Source organism: Lepidochelys olivacea, assembly GCF_965140295.1.
Source record: "Lepidochelys olivacea isolate rLepOli2 genome assembly, chromosome: 3".
In the NCBI taxonomy this organism is placed as follows: Eukaryota; Metazoa; Chordata; order Testudines; family Cheloniidae; genus Lepidochelys; species Lepidochelys olivacea.
Window position 1 is genome coordinate 5,598,727 of NC_140413.1, and position 11,607 is coordinate 5,610,333.

An 11,607-nucleotide genomic window follows, 5' to 3' on the forward strand; every position below is an offset into this window, starting at 1 on the left:
GGGCCTATTGTGATCTTCTAGTCTGACCCTCCTGCATAGCACAGGCCAAAGATCTTCCCCACTGTAATTTCTAGAGCATACCTTTTATCAAAATATCCAATCTTGATTTTAAAAATTCCCAGTGATGGAGAATCAATCCACCAGGACCTAGGGAAATTGTTCCAATGGTTAATTACTCTCACCGTTAAAAATATACGCCTTATTTCCAGTCTGAATTTGTCTAGTTTCAAGTTCCAGCCATTGGACCATGTTAGACCTTTCTCTGCTAGATTGAAGAGCCCATTTGTAATTATTTGTTCCCCATGTCGGTATTTATAGCCTTTTAATCAAACCACCCTTAACCTCTTTAAGTGAGATTGACTGAGCTCCTAGAGTCTATCACTACAAGGCATGTTTTCTAATCCTTTAATCATTCTTTTGGCTCTTCTCTGAACCCTCTGCAATTTAGCAACATCCTTTCTGATTGTTAGACACCAGAACTGGACACAGACTTTTAACCTCTCTTCTCCAACTTGAGATTCCCCTGTTTATGCATTCAAGTACCGCAGGACATTTGGATTAAAAAATTAGAACTATACAATATCAATGGAGCACAGGTTTAATGGATTGAGTACAGGCTAATGGCTAACTGGCAGATCTCAAAAAGTAATTGTCAACGGGCTCCTCGAATGTGGCTGTTTCTAATGGGGCTCTGCAGGGATCAGCACCCGGTCTGATGCTAGTCACTATTTTTATCAATGACTTGGAAGTAAATATAAAATTGCTGCTGATAAAAATTTGCTGATGACCCGAAGATTGGCAGAATGGTCAATGGTCGATGAGGACAGGGCAGTCACACAGAGAGTTCTGGAGAGGTTGTTTGTCAAATGGGGCCCATTCAAACAAAATGAATGTTCACACAGCCCAAAACAGAGTTATACATCTAGAAAAGGGAGGGCATATTCAGCTTTGGATTGGACTAGCTTTAGTTTTGTATCATCTGCCAGTCTGGCCACTTCCCTGTTTCCCCCCTTTTCTAGATCACATATGAATATGTTGAACATCTCTGGTCCCAGTACAGATCCTTGGGGGACCTTGCTATTTATCTCTCTTTATAAACTCAAAATTTCTTCCTACCTTTTGTTTCCTATCTTTAAACCAGTTACTGGTCCATGAGAAGACCTTCCCTCTTCTCCCATAACAACTTTTTTTGCTTAAAAACTTTCTGAAAGTTGAGGTCCACTAGATCCACTGGATCGCCCTTCTCCACATGCTTGTTCACCCCTGTGATGCCCCATATTCTTCATAGAAATATTGTTAGATGAATGTGGCACAACTAATTTATGTTCTTTGCAATATGGGTCGTGTGAGATATCATTGGAAAGGTTATGATTTACTGAATGTGATTATCCTTTTTGTGTGGATGTATCATTTCTGTATCTGAAGTCAGGAATACGAGCTATGTCTCAATTACAAAAGTGCTTGCACCAGGGGAATGCCCACCAAAGAGTAGGGAGTCAGCCTGGATGGGCCATTAGGAAGGACAATAGGACTTGGAAGATACGAATCTTCCTCCTTCCTGAGAAGTTTCCTGGGATGCTGCTTTGACACTGCAGGGTCATGTGATCATGTCACCTGGTACTGAGCATCATTATGGACTGGTGGTATTTGTCCACTAGGAGGGAGTGGGGGTCAAACTGGGAGACAAAGGATTCCTGTCCTATACAAATCCTATTTAAGGCTTTTGGACTGGAGTTAATCTGGGTTCTTGTCCACCACCTCCCTGCTCAAAAAGGAAGACTGCTGAAAACACCTGGAGAAAGAAAGAAACTAAACTGTGGGGGAGGAGGGCAGGGGCTGAGCCCAGGTGAGAAAGATCTAGCCTGTGAAAGGAATAGCTGGATATTTAAGCTGCAAGCAGTGCAGTTTACCTTCCATAAACTTTGCAACTGCACAAAACAACATTTAGGGTGAGAATGTACTTTCTATTGAGCAGTTAATTTCGCGTATTAAGTTTAGGTGGTGTGTTTTGTTTTATTTGCTCAGTAATCTGCTTTGATCTGTTTCCTATCGCTTCTAATCTCTTAACATTTACCTTTTGTAGTTAATAAACTTATTTTTACAAATCAGCGTTACATTAGCGACCCTTCAGACATCTCAGACAGAGGATGATTTAAGCAATAGCTTACATACCACAGTTAGTAGTTCTGCAATTTCATATCCGAGTTCCCGCAGTACTCGAGGGTGAATCGGGAGTGCCTTCTCGAAACCATTCATTGAGTCAAACGCAAGTGATAGGACTCCATACAGGATGAAATATTCTGGCCTGTGTGATTCAAAAGGTCAGACTAGATGATCGAATGGTCCCTTCTAGCCTTAAATGCTATGAATCTGTGAATGATTTTACACCTCTAGCATGTTCCCTCTTGAAATAGTCCCAGTCTTTTCAATCTCTCTCTGTATAGAGGAGTCTTTCCAGGCTTTTAATCACTTTGGACCCTCCCATTTCAACTCATGACAAGGTGCTCCACCCTTCCCCACTGCCCCCAGAAGAGGAGGTTAAAATGCTTTGGAATGCAGGGAGAGTATCTTCCACACCCCAAAGGGATGGTCCCTGATGAGAGCTGGGTCTGGGAAAGAAGCTTCTTAAAAGGAAGATTTTGAGCCATGGGAGAAGTCCTTGCGCACAGAAAGAAGCACACTCAGTCTGGGCCTGGGTTGAGAATACTTGTCCTACAGAAAGGACCCAGAGCTGAGCAGAGTGATGCTCTCTGAAGTCAGGGTGCTTGGTCCTCTTAGCACTGTCATAACAGTCCCCGGTCAACCAGGGACACTTTGTTGTGAGTTAATGCCTCAAGAGGGTGAAATAAGACCTGCAGTGGGTATGTAGCGAAGTGTTTGAAGCCTGAAGTTGGCAGACCTTTATCAGCCCGCTGGGGGCTGGCAGGTGTGGTGCCAAGAGTGGGATCTACAAGGCACCATATCCCAGTGACTGCTGCTGTGGTGGGCAGAGAACCAGACGCAGCAACAGCACTGCTATTCCTTTGACAAATGGCATCTCGGCAGCCATGGGGGCATGGATCAATGTTCACATTGCACTCCCTGACCCCAGCGGTACCCAGGCCGGGCCGGGGAAGCCAATGATCCAACCAACAGACCAAATTCATTGATGAATCCTGCTCACGTGCCACTTGAGGCACCTCGTGCGTACGCTAAGAAGAAGAAGCAGCAGCCTCAAATGTTAGATAGCAGCTTTCTCCCACCTCCGGGTCAGATGCCACCCCTCCCTGCAGGACTTGCCTAGGACTGGCCACCAGAACCAGCACCACTGACCCAAATGGTCCTGATCATGATCCTAAGGTCACCATCGAGAGCCCATCACTGCTCAGCAGCTCCCAGGCAAGTGGGCTGAACTCGTGCCAAACTGTTTTCTTTTGGTGTAAAACAGCTTCCGTTAAGGATGGTATAGGGGTTATATCAGCACATGTTTGGGAGAATTTGCGTGACCCATTCCTGGCTTCACCACTCAGGAGTAGCATGGCCATCCCAAATGCATACAGATAAAACCCCTATATCGTGCATTCTCTAAATATGGAAATAGGAAACACTGTTGTCCAGATGTCAGATTTCTCCCCCAAGGTCTGAATTCGGGGACTGGTATCTGTGGTTCGTTGCATACACTGCAGTCCTTAAACCTGCAGAGTTTTATAAGCTCTGCAGGAGGGAGAACTTTGCAGGCTCTCTCCTTCAACGCTGATAAACTCTGCAGGCTCCTGGTGCCAGCAATCCCTGTTTCTCCAACTCCTGGATTATTCCAAAAAGAAAAGGAGTGCTTGTGGCACCTTAGAGACGAACAAATTTATTTGAGCATAAGTTTTCATGAGCTACAGCTCACGGCTGCTACTCTGAAACCTGGATTATTCCAGTGACCCCTGTCATGGGCTGTGCTGTGTGCCCTATATGGGCTGAATCATAGGAAAGCACAATGCCTACCCATGATGCCTCAGAGTGCAATACTCTCCCAGAAGGAAAAACTTTCCTCTGGCCCCACATGGCAATCCCCTCTGGCTCCTTGTTATCCCAGTTTTATTGAGGAGTTCTCTCTAACCCTGCTGCTTTTTCTGTGTGTGGCAGGCTTCTGAGAGGAAGATGAGGCGCAGACACAAAAAGAAGAAAAAGAAAGGTAAGCAGTCCCTGTCCCCATAGCTGTGGTGGCAGACTCGGGCCCCATGCAAAGCAGAGGAGTCTATTCCCCCAGTCGCCTCCCCTCTTCCTGCGAAGGCACAGACATGCCCAGAGTCGTGCAGAGGCACTGGCTGGGGCTCCGTTCACATGCTGCCCCTGAAATCTGGGGCTCTGGAGTGCTAGGAAGCAAAGGATGCCCATGCAGTTCAATATCTCCCTTATGTCTCACTTCTGGCAGCTTTTGGACGTCGTGAGAAAGAGATGGAGGAGGCTTGTGCACCCCTAGAGACATGGTAAGCAATGCCCCCCTCCATAAATCTGCAGTGACTCAGTCCCCTCCTTTAGCGTCATGCAATTCATCCCCACTCAGGGGTAGTAGCCCTAGTAATCCCTCCCCTGTCCCGACCTGTATACCAGGCAAGCATCTATTCTCCTTTAGAATCATGAAATTCATTCTCACCCAGCAGAAGCTGCCATCTCTTATCCACCCCCATGCATCATACAGCGGGTCATTCCCTTCTTCAAGCATCATGCGGCCCATTTAATCTGGAGTGGGGGAGGGGCAGTAGATTGTGTCCACTGGACTGGACCATCCTCCCCTGCAAGAGCGGGAGAAAACGTTTTCTGGGAGCAGCCCTGTGCACACCTGGGAGGTGAGGTGGAGAGTTCAGGGAGGAAGGCTGGCCTTTCTTGTACGGTGAGTAGGGTGAAAGGGATCCCGCAGCGCTTCTGTAATGGCCCCTCCTCCACCCCCACCTCCAGTCCCCCAGCATGCGTTCTCAGTTGAACTTCAACGTTGGACCTTCAGCTCTGCAGCATAAAGCACCCCTTCGAGCTAAGGAGGTAGGTGCATTAGTTGGTAGCTGCAGCAGGCCATTCTCCTATTTGTTGATTAGCTTGTGCGGAAGGGACATGACACACACGCTGCCAGTAGGACACACTCTCACCTTCTCAGCACTAGACAGGGATCACCTAAGAATCCAGCTTACCCAAAACCAGAACATCCAAGGCCTGGGTATTGCGGGGGAGGAGGTTGCCTCAGTGGAGAATGGGACACGGAGCCTTTCAGTGCCGCACCTCTGGGTGAAAGAGGGCCTGCGACCAGGGCTTGCCCTCAACTATCTGCTCTCTCTGTTCCACAGCTGCCGCGTGCCCCTGGAGAAGCTCACCTTGGCTGACAGCCTCAGGCTGGTTGAGAGGAGGACACAGTACGTGGGCAGATACCTGGATGAAGTTCTGATACCGTAAGGCAACTGAATGGGGGGCACCAGACTGGGGTCTGTGTGGGAGGGGATAGTGAATGTAGAGAGCAGGGAACAGAGAAAACCAGACACTCCAGGAACGTAAAATAACAGGGAAAAAGCCTCTAAGAGGCTTTAGCTTTCAAGGTGAGACACCAGTGAAAGTGAGGTGAGGGATCAGGGAATTGATTGCAAGCAGGCTCAGTTGGGCAGGAGTAGGCCAGGCCTATAAATCCAGGAAACTGGCAACAGACGGAGGCTGCCGCTGGGAAAGGGCAGTCCCTCCCTGGGAAGAAGGGGGAGTGTTTGGAGGTTGTACACCCAGCAGGGGAATGAGGAGTAACAGGAAGCAGTCCAGGGAAGAAGCGGAGACGGCTGGGAGAGGAAAGCCCAGAACTCCTGGCTGGAGGGTCCCTGGACTGGAACCGGGAGTAGAGGGCAGGCCCAGGTTCCCCTACCAGCTACTGAGGGCGTGGCACAGACCGGAAGGACAATGAACGGGAAGCCTTCCTGGGTCACTGCAAGAATCATAGAGAATTGAAGGACTGTACCCCAAAGGGGAGAAACGCTGAGAGACAGGGCCAGCGGGCTGAGTCATGAAGACTGAGGTTCCTGAAACGAGAGAGTAGCTGCACTCCCAAGAGAGAGACGGAGTGATGGCGTGCGACATGGGAAGGGGCATTGACCTCAAGAGCCCATCCACGGAGTGACCAGGAGGAGGCACCAGAGAAGCAATGAGGGGTGCCCCCCGTGACAACGTGGTGGGAAATGCGGGTACTCGGTCACCTCTGTGGGAAAGGGATTGTGCAGAGGACTGTAGACCGAGTGAAGCGTTGTATGAGACAGTCACCCTGATGTCAGGGGACTGTGAGAGAGACTGTACCTGACGGTCACCCCTGATGTAAGGGATCAGATCTAGATTGTACAGGATGAGTACCCCAAGGGGGCTAGAACGAGACTGTAAAGCAGCTGAACGCTGCCAAAAGGGTCCGTATTTTGGGAACTGTCCTCAAGGGCAAAGAAAGACAGTCAAGACAAAGGCAAAGGCCTGAAGAAAGAAAAGAAAAGGAGAAAGAGAGGCCCCTAGTGAACCTGTAGATGTTGTGGTGAAAGCCAAAAGGCAGGTGAGACTGGGGGGAGCAGAGAGACCCCCCAGGGGAGGAAGGTGAGGCAGGTAGGAATTAATGCCGAGGTGACCCACAAGACAGTGGGGACTGAGACCCTGAGAGCGAGGGTGCTGGAGGACTCGATGGGGCAATGAAGCAACTGTAGGGGAGGCTAGTAGCTGCAGCGCAGACCCTGCAAGAGGTTATGCAAGACCTGGAATCTCAGCAGCAGAAACGGAGAGACAGCACGGGGGAGAAAGGGAAACTACTCGTGGTGGGTGACATAAAGAAAGAGAGGGAAAGTCTGTACACTTGGCTGCATGAGAGGCAGGGGAGGTGCTACCTTCCTCTCCTCCCCCCATGAGGAGCAGTCTTGAGTGGGAGGCTCTGTGATGAGCTGTCCACCCCACCCAGGACTGGAAGGGGCTAAGGTGGCCAGACAGACATGTGAACTCTACAGGGTGCACCCGGAGGAAGAGTCAGGGAGCCGTGAATTGACTGCAAGCAGACTCAGCTGTGCAGGAATAGGCGGGGCCTATAAAGCCAGGAAGCTGGCAAGAGATAGGGGCTACTGCTGGGAAAGAGCAGTCCCTCCCTGGGAAGAGGGGGAAGTACCAGTTTGGAGCTGGTACACCCAGAGCAAGGATGGGAACCAGAGTAGTAGGAAGCAGTCCAGGGAAGTAGCAGTGAAGGCTGGGAGAGGAAAGCCCAAAACTCCTGCGTTGAGGGTCCCTGGCCTGGAACCAGGTGTAAACTGCGAGCCCGGGTTTCCCGAACGGCCACCGAGGGCACGGCATAGACGGGTGGGGCACTGAAAAGCAAGACTATCTGGGTCACTCTCGGAGTGAGAGATAATTGAAGGACTGTACCCTGGAAGAGTAGGAAATGCTGAGTGGCCTAGCCACGGGGCTGAGACTAAAAGAGGACACTGCAGTCCCCGGAACGAGAGAGGAGTTACAGAATAGAATCTTTCTATTAAAAGAGCATTCGGTCCCCAGTCATGCTCAAGGCCCCATTGTGCTAGGTGCTGCACCTGTGCGTGTGACAAGGGGGTTATCGTTATCGATAAAATGGGTGCCAGCTCCCTCTCGCAGTCCTTAGTTCTCCAGTTGATGTCCTTGTGTCAGAGTGTGGTGTGCCATGAATGCCTAGACACTGCCCCATTGCAGTACAGTTGGAAGGCTGTGCCCAAGGTTTGCCTTTGCTCAGCAGGGCCATGTCCCATCTGTCCCTGTCTGCTCTCTCCCACAGGCCGAGTGTGATGACATTTGCCGTGAGCCGGTTCTCTGATTCCTCCATGGAATCCATCAGCTCTTTCCCCTGGAATCCCAGCTCCTTTTCCCTGAGAGAAGCCTCCGTGGCTCGGTCAGAGCCCCTCTGCCACACAAGGGAGATCATGGCTGTCAAGGGCTGGGAAGGATCCACTCATCCCATCCAAGACCAGCCTCTCCCCAGGCCTCCTGTCCACAGCAGACGAAACCGGCGAGAGCAGATCACGAGTCTGGACCAGACATCAGCCCATGGCTTAGACTTCAACATTAGACAGAAGCATCTGCAGAGCCAACTGGGGACACCTACCCCATACACAGAGTCACTGGCCAAGATGATCCCTAATGCCCCTGCTCTGCGCCCACCAGACAGAGAACCCAGGGTGAAGTTCAACATGAGCGGGATCCCTTTCCTAAGCCATGAAGTCCTGGAGGAGCTGGACTGTCACCTGAACACAAAGAGACTCCAGCATGAGCAGGGCTTACCCCTCACCCCGCAGAAACCTCACACAGCTCCTCTGTTGCCTCTAAGGGCCCCCAGTAAGATGTGGCTGGAGGATGGACATGCCCTACCCACAGACAGAAGGCAGCAGACGTGTTCCACACGTCTTCCAACACCAGTGGAAGATACCACCATGGAGACGGGCAGGAGTGATGGCACAGCTGGAAACCAAACTAACCCGGATCGCTGCACTCTGCCAGCAGGGGTGGATCTGACATCGGCACCTCCAGGAACTGTAATAACAGAGAAGATGCTCGCTGTGACACTCCACATTGATAGGAGCGAGCTGAGAAAGCCCCTTCCCAGTTTGAGTGGCACCAAAGGGACTGAAGAGAAGCTGGAGCTGCACATGGAGAGGAAGGTTATCTCCGGAGAAGGCTCCTGCCTGAGGCCAGGGGCACAGGCTGGTGAGAGCAGGGAAGATCTTCCCAGGACCCAATGCCACCAGGTTGTCCCAGAGGCACCAGGCTCTGGGCAGCTACCAAGATCCATTCTTGACTCTCTTATTGCTGGGCAGGCTGCACACGACCTGCAGATCAATCACCTGATGGAAATGTTGAGCAGCTCCTGCCCCTTGGCGAGCCATGTCTCAGTCTGCCATCTGTGCCGCAAGGCACATCAAGGAAAGATGAAGGGTAAGGAAACTCAGGAGGAGACACAAGAATCTGCTGAGCTTCATAGTCTTCGAGACATCCCGACTCCACATGGGTTCGATGGAACTGTGAATTCAAAGCTCTTCAGGGACCAGCAGCCTATCAGAGTCTGCAAGAAGTGCGGTAAGCTTCTACAGAAGAGACCAGCTGGCTCTGCAGCTGCTGACTTGCCCAGAACATCCCATGGAATTCCCCAGAGATGGACTCCAGGAGACTCTGCAGCGTCATCCAACCACAACAAGATGCCAGTGGTGTGGCTCCTTCCAGCAGACAGGAGCAAGAAGCAGGATGGAATGGGGAAAAGGGCTCCCACCAAGCAACCGAAGATGGTGTCCATTGTGACAAGTACAACAGGGCTTTCGCAAGCAGGGGAGAAAGCAACTGGGAGTCCTGACGCTTCTCCTCCAAAGCCACCAAAGGCCTCCAGAGCTAGGACATCATCCCCTTCAAGGAACAAAGTTCCAGTTCTCAAACGGATCTTCATGTGCCTGAAGCAAACCTTCTCCAAGCTTCAAAAGAAAGTGAAGTCCCAAATGTCCAAGGACTTTTGTTCAAGAACACCTAATCCTAAATTTACAAAGCCACCCTTTCGAAAGGCAAGGGCCTCTAAGGGTGTCTGGTAATAGTATAAGAGACCTACTGTCAAACAAACCCTAACTCTGCCTCTTTACCCCTTATACCCCACTCCTTGACCGCTTCAGCCCCGACTCCCTGTCACCGGAAGTTCCACCCATGGGGGTATTACTTCCAGAGTCAAGGCGGACACATGACAGGAAGCAGAGTGTGTCATGTGACCCCCTCGAAGAACTCCTCCCACTGCCCTCTACTAATCAGGCTCAGATTTTCCCCCGTAGGCCTCCCCGAGAGGAGATTTGACTGATCCGGGGGAGTTCCGGGGCAGGGTGACCCCACTAAGAACTCCTCCCACCACCCTTCTGCCAATGAGGAGGGGTTTCAGCCTCATAGGACTGCCCTGAGAGCAGATTTGACCAGTCGGGGGTGTTCCACGTTTGGGTGACCCATCCGGAAGTGTTTCATGTGACCCCTCAAAGAATTCCTCACACCGCCCTCTACGAATCACGAGGGGTTTCAGCCACATAGGGCTGCCCAGAGACGAGATTTGACCAACTGGGTGTGTTCCAGGGTGGGGTGACCCATCCGGAAGTGGTTTGTGTGACCCCTCTAAGACCTCCTCCCACCTCCCTCTACCAATCGCAATGGGTTTTGGCGGCATAGGACCACCTGAGAGCAGATTTGACCCATCAGGGGTGTTCTGTGGCAGGGTGACCTGCCCAGAAGAGGGTCCTGTTACCCCTCTAAGAACTCCTCCCAGTGCCCTCTGCCAATCAGAGTGCAGCACCATCACCCCATAAGTCCCAGCACTGGGGCAGAAGAGGCCATCTTTTACCAAGAACGCGTGCTTTAGAAATCGTGGAAACATGGACTCCTTCACCACCCCCGTGAGAACTTGGGACTTTCTTTTAGCCCTGAGGACCTTTGGACTTGTGTGGAGACACCCCGATGAGCGTGCTGGCCTCTTCTCGTCCACCCCCCTGGAGGAGGAAGGCGAACACAGCTTGGGGGAGTCACCAGAGAACAAGGTGAACGGAAAAGACATGGCTCAGGTAAATGAATGATTAAGAAGTGGCGGTTGATGATGGGGTGAAATGGGGTTAGGAACCGGAGGGGCGGGAGAGTTTTGTAAATTTAAAAACAAGCAGTGGGAACTTACACTGTTTCTTTTCTGAAAATCTCTCGACAGATCGATGATGTCTTTCCAGAGGCCCCGGAGGCCCCAGACAGCTTCGCATCAAGCAGCGAAAATGAACCAGGCCCACCTTGTTTTTGCTCAGCGCCGATCCAAATTGTTGAAGAGGACTCCGAGGATGACGGCTAGGAGGCGTTTCGGAGGAGGTTTGGTATGGAACCCACTGAGCCAGTGCCACGTCGTGAGCGTAAAAAAGTCATGCGGACTATTGTACGCGTTGCTGTTTCTGCTGTCCTCAATCGCTGCCTTCGGGAAAAGCTGTTTGAAGATGAGAGGGCTGTGTCATGGGTGCGCCAGCCTAATGGCACCATGGCTGTGTGACTTGGACTTCAGTGGATAGAAACTGCCAGCTCCGGGGCCGGCGTGCTGAGCTGTGTTTGGAAAGCCTATTAAACACTGTTCTTGCCATAGGTTAAGCTGTGCAATGTCTGTGCCTCACCCAAGAACATTTAGCGCACGGGGTGACCTTGATAAATGCTGTGCAATTTAGTGCAGACCCTGACCGTGTTTGAAAGAAAATGACCAAACCGGAAGATGCTGCTTCCAGCGTTATATTGACCGTCTGGTCTGCACAAAAAGTTACAGAACCCTGCTTCAGAAAAAGGCCAGTTGTAAGAAATCAAAAAGGATTAAGTTAGAAAATGGTGAGGGGACAAACAGCGACATACAACTTGGTAGCTGTAAATTGAAAAAAAAAAGAAAAAAAGGGCTTTGTGACTATCTGTGTTTCTGTTAGAAGGTCTCTGGCCCTTGGTTTCTTTTCACAGAGCTGTATGTCTTTTAAAGAAAAGAAAAGAAAAGAAAAGAAAAGAAAAGAAAAGAAAAGAAAAGAAAAGAAAAGCAGCCCAGTTGTGCAGACAACTTATTCCCCCACCCCAGATCACAAAAGGGAATGCTAGGGAGGG